At 38.6% G+C, this 11,552-nt stretch overlaps 1 pseudogene; it reads right to left on the reverse strand.

Annotated features, from left to right (window-relative positions):
• Positions 1-272: 272 nt before the first annotated feature.
• On the reverse strand, positions 273-5,704 carry LOC148743002 (adiponectin receptor protein 2-like; annotated as a pseudogene).
• Positions 5,705-11,552: the final 5,848 nt, after the last annotated feature.

Below are 11,552 nucleotides of genomic sequence, written 5' to 3' on the forward strand. Positions count from 1 at the left end.
TGCAGTGTCTTCCCTGATGTTAATAGTTACTGGAACTTTTCACTCAAACACTTTTCCATTGATTTGCTCTTAAATGAGCTCAAAATGTATTTGCGCTCGCTAAGCATGAAGACGGTTTGGAGAGACCTGTAGGCGACGTTCTACGTCTATAACCCAGACCTCCTCTTCAAACAACAAGGCACCCTAGTACTCGTACGTGTTCTTGACATTTCTTCTTCCTCTCATAGCAAGATATGTGCACCTCTGAATGGAAAGAATGATTCTGACAAAGTTCAACTTTCGCATGAAGGTCCCTTTTCAAATCTGTACTGTGCCATCTGACAAATTCCTTACAAATGAACAAACGGTGTGGCCAGGACAAGCAAATGGAAGATCTGGCGGCTCTGAAACTGAATATAAAGTAGAGTAGTAACGGTTTCTAAAGAAACTGTGGCGCTGCGTTGGTAGGAGGTATTACAAGATTTGATTTTGTCAGCTGAGTTGATTATGTGAATTAGTCATTGTTTTCAAAGCTTACATTTCGAGCGCATGTCAGTAAAAATGAATTTCAAGAATTAATAGGTAGACTTAAAGCCGTAAGGGCAGGACTTCGGTGAGTTATCTAAACTATCTATCGTAGAAGAATTATTAGACATAATTCTAATACAGATATGATTTCCTGGTGATGTTTAGCAACCGAACTTCCAGTGCGCGGTTGAGTTAAACCTGACGAAAGACAAAGAGCCCAAGAAACATTTAACAAAACTGATGATAAGAGCCGCAAAGGCTTGCTTACCCAGATGTCACACTTGCCGGGAAAAAATCTCTCAGGAATTCGATTGGCCCACGTAACGGCACTTGCAATGTAGAGTAGACACATCAGAGCGACTTAGGCGCCTGCAGCTTGCCGGTACGCTAAAGTTACTCCCTACAAACATATGAGATGTATTACAGGAATAAATCCAGAGCAGCCAAATCAAAGCATTATAACTGAAACGAAAATTTCATGCGAAATCAAATTATGTTTCCATTGTACATACCTAGTGCGCATGACTAGCGCGCAGCCAGCTTAACAAAATGGCGGAACTTCTTTCTGCGATGAGCTCTCCAGTGATACAAATTGTCATTTTATTGTAAAGAGATATGAATAAGAATAGGGAATAAATCTTCGAAAACAGTAATTGAGTACTTGCTGGTACATACAAAATTATGGTTTTATCTGAAACTGAAGTGAGAATGAGTATGAAATAATAATATAAAAGAGCCAAAGGACACTTTTTCTTTGTAGTTCAAGTTTGCATAACATTGTATATCAAAGATTTTCAATGCAGGTTTCATTTTCAGAGAAAGATCAAGTCCTACATAGAAGAGGCTCTATTCGCTGTTGTACATACCTAGTGCGCATGACTAAGGCTCTATTCGCTGTTTTTCAGGCACTGTATCTGTGCTCAATCGCATGCGCATGCGCCTCCATAAATATTTTATGAATGTATGAGTGTCGCTGTGACACTCTCTTTTCAAATAAATACTATAAGGTTTGCCAATTAAGTGATTTTCGAAAGAATTTCATTAGTTTATATGTTTTGCAAAAAAGGAAAAAAAAGAAATAGCTTGCCGCAATGTGAAACATTAAGCACCAGTTGCATAGCCAACCAGTCTATATTGATAATACCTGATAGCTTTATTCAATCTTCATCCAATCAGATGGAAAACTAAAACAAACGCGGCGTTTTCCCGCGCTTTAAGCAGTTTGCGGGTATTTACTTTGAACTCTTATTGGCCACTGATAATGTAAACCTTTGTTTTGATTGGTCGCTGTGATTATTATTATTTATCCTTTTGTTTTTGAACACTTTATTGAAAACTGCTATATGAATTGAGTTTTGAACGACAAATTTACCTGCTCTAAATATTCGGTAATGGAGCGCGCTGAATTTGTCCCATACGGAAACAATGATGCAGATCACACCAAGAGAACAGATCATTGACATGTATACACTTTTCAGAACTCTTTAATGGTAGAAACCATAATATAACTGAGGTAGAAATGATCCCATGATGAATATTGCTCTCCCTGCGTAATGGAGCCTTGAAAATCAAATGGAACAAAGCACATCGACATTTGATCAAACGAATTTATATACGGCTCGCACAAATACGGGTCGAACAGAGGGAATTCGTTGAAAAACAAATAAGACAGAATTCCAACAACACTAGAAGCATTTGGAAAACAATCAGGTCATGTATTTCAAATACGGCTCGCACAAAGGGAATTCGTTTATAAACAAATAAGACAGAATTCCAACAACACTAGAAGCATTTGGAAAACAATCAGGTCATGTATTCCAAAACAGCCCATGAATATCAAGAGTTTTACTAAAGATGATCAAACCGTAGCAAACGAATTTAACAAGTTCTTTAGCTCGGTTGTGAAATCTCCGATAAAACAAAATCAACTTCTCGCTAACAAATTTAATTACGCGCCCGCTCCGGACACCTTCATTCCGAGAAACTATCCAACTTCAGAACAGTTCTCTTTCACCATGGTGGAATGCTCTCAGGTTACAGACATTGTTAATTCAATACCTAACAACAAAGCTCCAGGAGTTGACAAAGTACCACCTCGTGTAATTAAAGAGAGTTTGCCGCAGACCATCGTTCCTTGTATCACCTCCATCATTAATGCCTCTCTTGAAAGTGGTGTTTTTCCAGCCTCTTGGAAAATTTCCGAAGTTTAGCCAATTCTCAAGGATGGAGATCACGAAGAAGCTAGCAACTATAGAACAATATCGCTGCTCCCAATACTCTATAAGATATGCGAAAGAGCGGCATTAAATCAGCTGTCTTCATATTTAACAACTAATCAAAGAATATCAGCGAAACAAAGCGGCAACAAAAGATGGCATTCAACTGAAACAGCACTGATCTCTACTACTGATTTTATTCCTCGCGCTATCGACCAGAAAAAAATCACTGCAATCGTATATCTTGATATGAGTAAAGTCTTTGACACTATTAACCACGTGATTCTTCTAAAGAAACTAAAGGACATTGGTTTATCATCTTCTGCACTTCAATGGTCGAAAGCTGTCTTTCTCAAAGAAGATAAAGAAGTCCGCATCAACTCTGTATTATCTGATAGATTACCAGTAGTCAGTGGTGTACCGCAAGGGAGTGTACTAGGAGCATTATTATTTATCATTAGCATTTATTTAAACAACCTGCCAAACATCTGTCAGGATTGTTCAACTGAGTGCTATATGGATGACACAAAGCTTCTATTATACTTTAGTGCGAATGATTCTACTCAAGCTATAGAAAGAGTGAACTCTGATTTGCAACGTATACACGATTAGTGTTTCGACAATTGCTTACTGCTTAATCCTGAGAGGACTAAACTGATGGTCTTTGGCAGTCGAAGAATATCTCTTAAAGTACCAGACTTTAAATTTTCCCTACTTGGAAAGGAAATCATCCCAGCTCAGACAATCAGAGACCTTGGTGTCAGTTTCGATCCCACACTATCCTTTGACAATCATATCTCTGCGACTATCTCATCCTGCATGTCGAAAGTATCCCAACTAAGCCGCATTAGATTCGTTTTTAACAAAGATCTGCTTGAAACTATAATTAACGCAGTTGCTTTTAGTAAGATGTACTTCTGTTCGTCAGTATGGTTGTCCACATCAGCTTGTAATGTTCATAAGCTACAATATGTTCAAAATTTTGTCGCCCGAATTATTTGCAATGTAAAGAAGTATGATCATATTTCTTCCACAATAAGGAATCTACGCTGGCTACCGGTAAAAACAATCCTGTACTATCGTGATGCTACCTTATTATTTAAATGTATAATGGACCAAGCGCTTGAATATTTGACATCCGAGCTTGTAACAAGAGGCAGCGTATCTGGGCGTATAACTAGGAACTTTCAACAGCTTAACATTCCTCTTTTTAAAACTACAACAGTTCAGAGGACCTTTAATCATAGAAGTGTAGCCATCTGGAATAAACTTGACTCAAGATTGAAACTATATGAAAAACCAGCTTCTTTTAAGAGAGCTTTGAAAAGGTAACTCCTGAATGACTCTTTATTTAAATAAGCATTCTATTTTTAAGTTATAAGTAATTTATGTTGTATATATCGGGTTATTAGTTAGTTTTGTATGTATAGCACCAAGTATGTAAATTATGTAATTGTTGACTGAAAAGCCCCAGAAGGGGATGTGTTTAATAAAATGTATGTATGTATGTATGTAATTTCGTACGTACATCATCTTAGACTTTCTCGTAGAAACTAAGGAAGGAAATGGCGCACTAGCTGGACAGGGTAACTAACTAACAACTGATTTGTAGACCGGTCAAACAGCGGGTTCACTATGTAGCCTGCTAAATGATCACCTCGCTGAAAAGCTGAGTAAATGATAGTATGACTTGCTTACTGACTAAAGAGCTGACTGACTTTAAGACTGACTGACTGGCTTACTGAATGACTGACTGACTGACTGACTGACTGACTGATTGATTGACTGACTGATTGATTGACCGCTGGTTGACTGACTGACTGACTGACTGACTAACTGACTGACTGACTGACTAATTGACTGACTGACTGACTGACTGACTGACTGACTAATTGACTGACTGACTGACTGACTGACTGACTAATTGACTGACTGACTGACTGACTGACTATATAACTGACGGACTCACCGACCGAATGAAAACGAGATTTTATTTGACCGATTCGTTAATCGATTGAATGACTAACTGCTGTCAGACGGAGATTGACTGACTAACTGACCGAACCGAATGAGCGGATGAATAATGTAACAATTGTGTGACTAACTTTATTGCATAAAGGCTGATAGTTTCGAAAGAAACTGTTTGGGGCTGCGTCGGTGGGAGTAACGAAATAATTTGGATATATCGACAAAGTTGAAATGGTAAATTGGCCACCGTAATGATTACAAAAGCTGACATTTCGAGCGTTAGCCCTTCGTCGTTAGCCCTTCGCTCCGACGAAGGGCTAACGCTCGAAACGTCAGCTTTTGTAATCATTACGGTGGCCAATTTACTATTTCAACTTTGTTGATATATCCAAATTATAACTTTATTGCACGCTGGCTTTTTTTTTTCGCTCATTTCCTTTAACGTTCTTTTTATTTAAGAAGCGCGGATATAATCGAGACACCATTAAGAAAAAATTTACGAATGAACCCAGTTTAAGCCTCCGAGTGACTGCGCCATTCCTCAGCGTGGAAAAATATGACATGTTAAGCTATAGAAATACAGGCAACCTTACCTTCGAAAAATGATCTTGGGGACCGTCTTTGCCGGAATGGCAGTAAACAGTGTGAAAAATCCAGGAAACTCCCAAACACAAGATTGCGCCGACAAAGAAGCAGCTAAAGACAAGTATCTCGTGCCAGTCTCCAGGGATTGGATTAGCGACAGTGAAGGATCGCACAAGCATGTACGATGTATTACACACAAACACGATAAAACCAATCAAATGAGTCCAAATATTGCCCGTTTCACTGTGAAGTTTAAAGATACTCTTAAAGCATGCAGTAAAACATGGCACAGGTGGTCTGTGGAAACTGGATGAAAATTAATTTCCGCAAGGCCAGTCTGGTAGTTCAGAATGGGACAGAAGGTGTTTTTCATTATGAGATACCAACTCTGACTCATGGCGAAATGATTTCTTCCCCTGCAACACCATTCCTAGTCTCTTGCCAATTTTCTTTTGCAGCGTTTTACTTTCTTTTATGTCTCTGAGGAGTACCAGTCACGTCTTTTCAACAATATAAGCCTCCTTTGAGCTCGTAAATGAGTACGATCCAACAGAGAAAACTTAATTCTGCCCAGTAGGCAAACATCAAATGAATACCTACAACGCCGCTTTAAGAAATCTAAACAGTACTGACTATAGGTCATCGTATTCACCAGCTTCTCGCGCGCGTTTATGAAAAATACGATTCTATGTGCTATTCTTTTACCCAGTGATTGAAACCTGTCCTTAATTCTAAAACAATGATTTCTTGAATTAGCTTATCAAACGGAAACGCACAGTTGAAATCACGTTATCTCAACAATGCTAATGATTGACTCCATAGAAAATATTGTCTCTAATGACGCTATGAAATTAACTTCAGCTTAAGGATGTAAACTTTTCTCTCTTAATTTAATGTATCAGCGTTTGGCATAAAATTAAAGTCTCAAGAGAAAATGTAAAGTTCAGCTATTCGAACGACTCAGAGATGTGTTGCAAAACAACTCGATTTATAATACCATTCAGTGTTGTGATAAAGACTATCCTCAAGCTGTCACTTAATTGACCAAAGCATCAACCCGGATATAAAAAATCTCCCTATTATCTTTCCGTGTGTAGTTGAATTACCTTTAGTTAGCAGTTTCTCGCCTCAGTTCACTGATGCTTGTCTGTACTACGGTTCAAATTTTTAAGGATTATATTGCTCCTTACGCTTTCATTGGAGCAACTGAAGGATAAAGATATTTTCCGAACATTTAAGACCTTAAGTTTATGTTGATTTCCTTACTTGGTTCCATCGCTTCTAACTGTTAACCGACAACAGAAAGAGAGCCCGGTCTCGCCCGAGTCTTAATCCGTTTTCAGAACCATAGACAATGTTTAATAAATCATTCAAGCGCATTACTAAGCCAGGTACGGATATTATCATTCTTATGGTTTTCAAGGCTTTGAAAACAAAACTTACGCTTCAAATCCGGACAAATCTTTCACGGACTCTAACAACTTCAGAAAGGTAATAAATTTGAACGCACAACAGTCACGCGCACTATCCATTGGGCTAACTGGGCTAACTGATCTAGACTCTTTCACAGAAATTCACGAAAGTTAGTGATAGGAATTACACGATCCTCGACATCTGAATTTTTCCTACTTATTCTACTTATTATATAAACACTGAAAAAAAACCTGACCATTTCGCTTTAGCTGAAAAAGGTGCAATTTATTATGGAACCTTAGTAACGGTAATATTATCACTTGTGAAGATAACGTGTAGCTTTCACGGTGCGCGAAAGCTCGCCAAGTATTCATTAGTGTTTATATACAACATATAATACCACACGCTACTTCATTGATCGACGCCTTCCCATGAGGCTAAAAGCGATATATGATAATGATAATGATGTTCAAAATCGTAACAACGAAAAAACAACGCGGTTCATCAAGTGGATTAATAGTTATCAAAAAACATTTGAGTTCATGACTATTAAAAATCTCTCCAAAAAAAACGTCTACTAGATAGTGGGGAGTCTTCTTAAAATCTAAATTTGTATAGGTGATCGCATGGGGTAAAATTAAGGATTAATATCACGCGTGTTTTCGGAAGTTGCTGAAATTGCCCGAGTCACGCAGCGACAAGGGCAATTTCTGCAACTTCCGAAAACACGAGTGATACTAAAACTTCATTTTACGAGGAGCCATGTGATTACTTGTTTATAATATAAGGGGCAAAATGTTTTCTTACTGATCTCGCGCAAAATGGGACGCCATTGTTACAAAACAAACAGAAATTTCTTTATCTGGGCAGCCGTTGCAAAGCGATTTTCAGCCAATCATTTTCAAGTAATTTTTCCCGGGGCAATTACAAAAATTAAAAAATAATGCCCTCTGTCTTGACCAATCACAATTCAGTAATTTTGCCCCTTATATGATAAAAAGTGGAATGTTAATCAGGACACAAAGTCGATAGTTTTAAGGTTTTTTCAAGCAACAAGGGTTGTTTAAAAGCTTCGAAATCCGTATTTCAATAAGAAATTTAAATACGATCTTTTGCTCGATCGCTAATTGACAATTGGTTCATGCTTTAGCGTGCACTATCGAGTTATGGAGCACCCGGGAAGTGGAGAGCACGAAAGAAGCGTAAGAGTTGCCCGAGGCAATAGCCGAGGGCAACTCTAGCTTCTTGAGTGCTCTCCAAACTTCCCACGTGCTCCATAACTCGATGGTGCACAGCTAAGAGCATGAACCAATTGTTTTATAACATAGCCGGTAGAGTTGTACATCATATCCGACGCGAAAAACGGACAACAATATCAGAAGTGATTGTTCTCGATAAGCGAAATATTTTTTTGTGTCCAGTTGTCCTACTGTCATGTTTTCCATCGGAGTTTGTATTTGTTTCTCGTTACACCAAGCTAAAATAAAAACAAGTTTTCTCTGAGTTTAAAAAGAAACCATCTAAAAGTTATTTTTGTGAAGGAAAACCAGACAGAAAGACTGTTATCGCTACATCTGTAATTTGATGTATATATGAAATGAAATGTGTTAATACTTTTGCAGACAATTTTCCCGTCAGTTTTACTATTTCCGAGGACAACTGTAAATATTTATTTAACAATTTTAAAGTGGAAAAATTTAAGCTTATCTTTGAAGGTTGAAACAGACCAATTTGTCATTTGTTTGGTTTAACCAGTGTCTTTCTGTCAAAATTTGTTGCATTTCACCCTCGGACAAGTGAAGCGACGGCGCTGATGCCGTCTCCTTTTCCGTTGTTTTTCTCGTTTTCTGCCTCATTTAAGAACTCTAGCCCAATGAAAAAGGTCGGAAAATTGTCTTCGTTTTGGGACTGGTGGGCCGAGTCTCTGTCTGTATCTAATATTGTCGCGAAATATATTATTTTTTCCGCGCTCACAATTGCCGCTCGCGCGAAAAAAAAAAATTCTGGCGAAGCGATTTGCTGACGCTATCAGCGTGCACTATCGGGATTTTGAGCACGCTTACGTATATTGAATTTGATTGCGCGGCTCTGCTAGCTATGTTATAATTAATAATTGTTCATGCTTTAGCGTGCTCTATCGAGTTATGGAGCACGCGGGAAGTTTGGAGAGCACGAAAGAAGCGTAAGAGTTGCCCGAGGCGATAGCCGAGGGTAACTCTAGCTTCTTGAGTACTCTCCAAGCTTTCCGCGTGCTCCATAACTCAAAAGAGCAGGCTAAAGCATGAACCAATTGTTTTAGAACATAGCCGGTTGAATTTTGCATCAAATCTGACACGAGAAACGGACAACAATATCACAATTGATTGTTCGCGGTAAGCCGAAATATTAAGCAAAATAGGAAATAGTTTTTATCTCAAGTTTTCTGTTTAAGGCTCGAGCTTTATTTTACTGCGTTTAAATGCTTAATTCTTTATTTTTAAAAAAGAAATCAAGCTCGAGAATGGAACTTTTATTTAACAATTATTTCCTGATTAAATGTAAAATTCTCCTAACGACAGAGAAGAAACTTTGCGGTTTAATTGGTTAATTTACAACACGCCACATTTTCTGTTTCTCTGAGAAAACGAACACTTCGCGCAAGAGAAGAGTTAACGTAGGTCAAAATGTTTCAAAAAGTATATCGATTGCCGAAATTAGACCATTGCAAAACGGTCCAAGTAAACACTGAGAACAGTATAACAGTAAATGTCAACAAGTGTGGCTAAAAAAATTTGATCCAAGAGTGATGTGGACATTTTGAACGGTGCAGTTAAAGAAAGATCCGAAGCCGCTTGTGGTTTTCTCAGTTGCAGTGAACACAACGGGCCGTTTTCCTGCACTTCTTTCTGTATGTTTATGGCGGTTACAGTGACAAGAGATTCGGATCTGTCATAGGTCAAGCCTTTCGAAAGGACTTCGCTGCAGGTACGGAGCTGTGATGTCGAGGGCTGCGTGTTCTAATGTAAAAGACTCTGTTCGCTACGGTGACCAGAGATTGCCATTATGTGGCGGTTCTCTACACCAGCATTCGACCATAAGGGGATTGCGGTGGCTCTGACGCTGTGGTTGGTGTACATTTTGGAGAGTTTTGCTTCGTCACTGATGCTTTTCATGATCCCGTCGAGTTTGTTGCCACCAGTGGGTCGGGCGTCGAACCAAACGTTATCGTCATAATTCCACTTAGAATTATCTCTCGGATACTGAAAGAAAGCATCGCACCGAGGATTGAGTTTGGCCATGTAAAACTTCAAAGCTTTGTATCCGTCGTTCTCTTCAGGTGTTTCATACATTCTTGACAATTTCTCATTGCTGGATACATCACTCACTCCTCCGGGATGGTTTTTTGTCGCTTCATCAGCGCCATTGTGACAAATCTTCTTCCCGACGCATCAACTTCAAACTTGAAGCTCGTTTTCTTCAGCTGCCTCTGACCTTCTCTTCCTCTCCGACAAAAGAATAAAATAACGTGAAACAATACATTGCGGAGGAGAGTGAGTGGATTACTCAGTGCAATGGCTGGCGATGCTCTCAACTTCATCAAGTCTTCGCTCTCTATGGCTGGCTTGTGGGTGACATTTTCCTTGCCCTGGCGCTTCAAACAGACTATCTGAGCGTTTAATATATTTCATTTAATCGTTTAAATCGAGTATCTGAACTCAGTTTGAGCCCTCTGCTTAGGGGTGGTGCATTCAGGTATCTCTCAACAGAGCGCCTGAAACCAAAGAGAGAGGATTTGCTGTAGGATTACCCGGACTTATTCCTCGCTTCGGCATAGAACCTGCCCAGGTTTGTGTCCAGGTTTCCTACCGTCATGTTTTCCATTGAAGTTTGTATTTGTCTCTCGTTACACCAAGCTAAAATAAGAAAAAATTTTCTTTGAGTTTAAAAAGAAATCATTTGAAAGTTATTTTCATGAAGGAAAACCAGACAGAAAGACTGTTATTGCTACATCTGTAATTTGATGTAATTAAATGTGTTAATCCTTTTGCAAACAATTTCTCCGTGAGTTTTACTATTCCCGAGAGCAACTGTGAATATATATTTAACAATTTTAAGACGGAAAAATTTAAGCTTACCTTTGAAGGTTGAAACAGACCAGTTTGTCTTTTGTTTTGTTTTACCAGAGTGTCTTTCTGTCAAAATTTGTTGCATTTCACCCTCGAACAGTGAAGCGAATCGTGATGGCGCTGATGCCGAGTCTCCTTTTCCGTTGTTTTTCTTTTTTTCTGCCACATTTAAGAACTCTAACCCAAGGGAAAAGGTCGGAAAATTGTCTTCATTTTGGGACTGGTGGGCCGAGTCTCTGTTTGTATACATTATTGTCGGAAAATATATTATTTTTCCCCGCGCTAACAGTGGCCGCTCGCGCGAAAAAAAATTTTCTGGCGACGCGATTTGCTCGCGCTATCAGCGTGCGCTATCGGGATTTTGAGCACGCTTACGTATTCTTTAAAAGCGTATGCTTCAATTGACAGGTGTCACATCGTGACAGTTACTTTTCCAAAATATGTTTGAAAATTTGTTCGGAAGCCTTTTAACTACCTTTACAAATAAAAATCTTTCGGCGAAAGTTTTCTCTTGAATTTAAATAACATTTGTTTTCTTTATAACTCACTCGCAACCAAATTGTTAAGTTCAGGTAGGATATTCCCGTAATTAAACTCGTAATTGTAGCCCTAAATCATTCGGGTTATTCAAATTAAATTTGAATAACATTTGTTTTCTTTATAACTCCCTCGCTATCAAATTGTTAAGTTCAAGGAGGATATTCCCGTAATTAAAATCGTAATTGTAGCTCTAAATCATTCAGGTTCTTCAAATTAA

The sequence above is a fragment of the Stylophora pistillata genome, chromosome 1 (assembly GCF_964205215.1).
Source record: "Stylophora pistillata chromosome 1, jaStyPist1.2, whole genome shotgun sequence".
NCBI lineage: Eukaryota > Metazoa > Cnidaria > Anthozoa > Scleractinia > Pocilloporidae > Stylophora > Stylophora pistillata.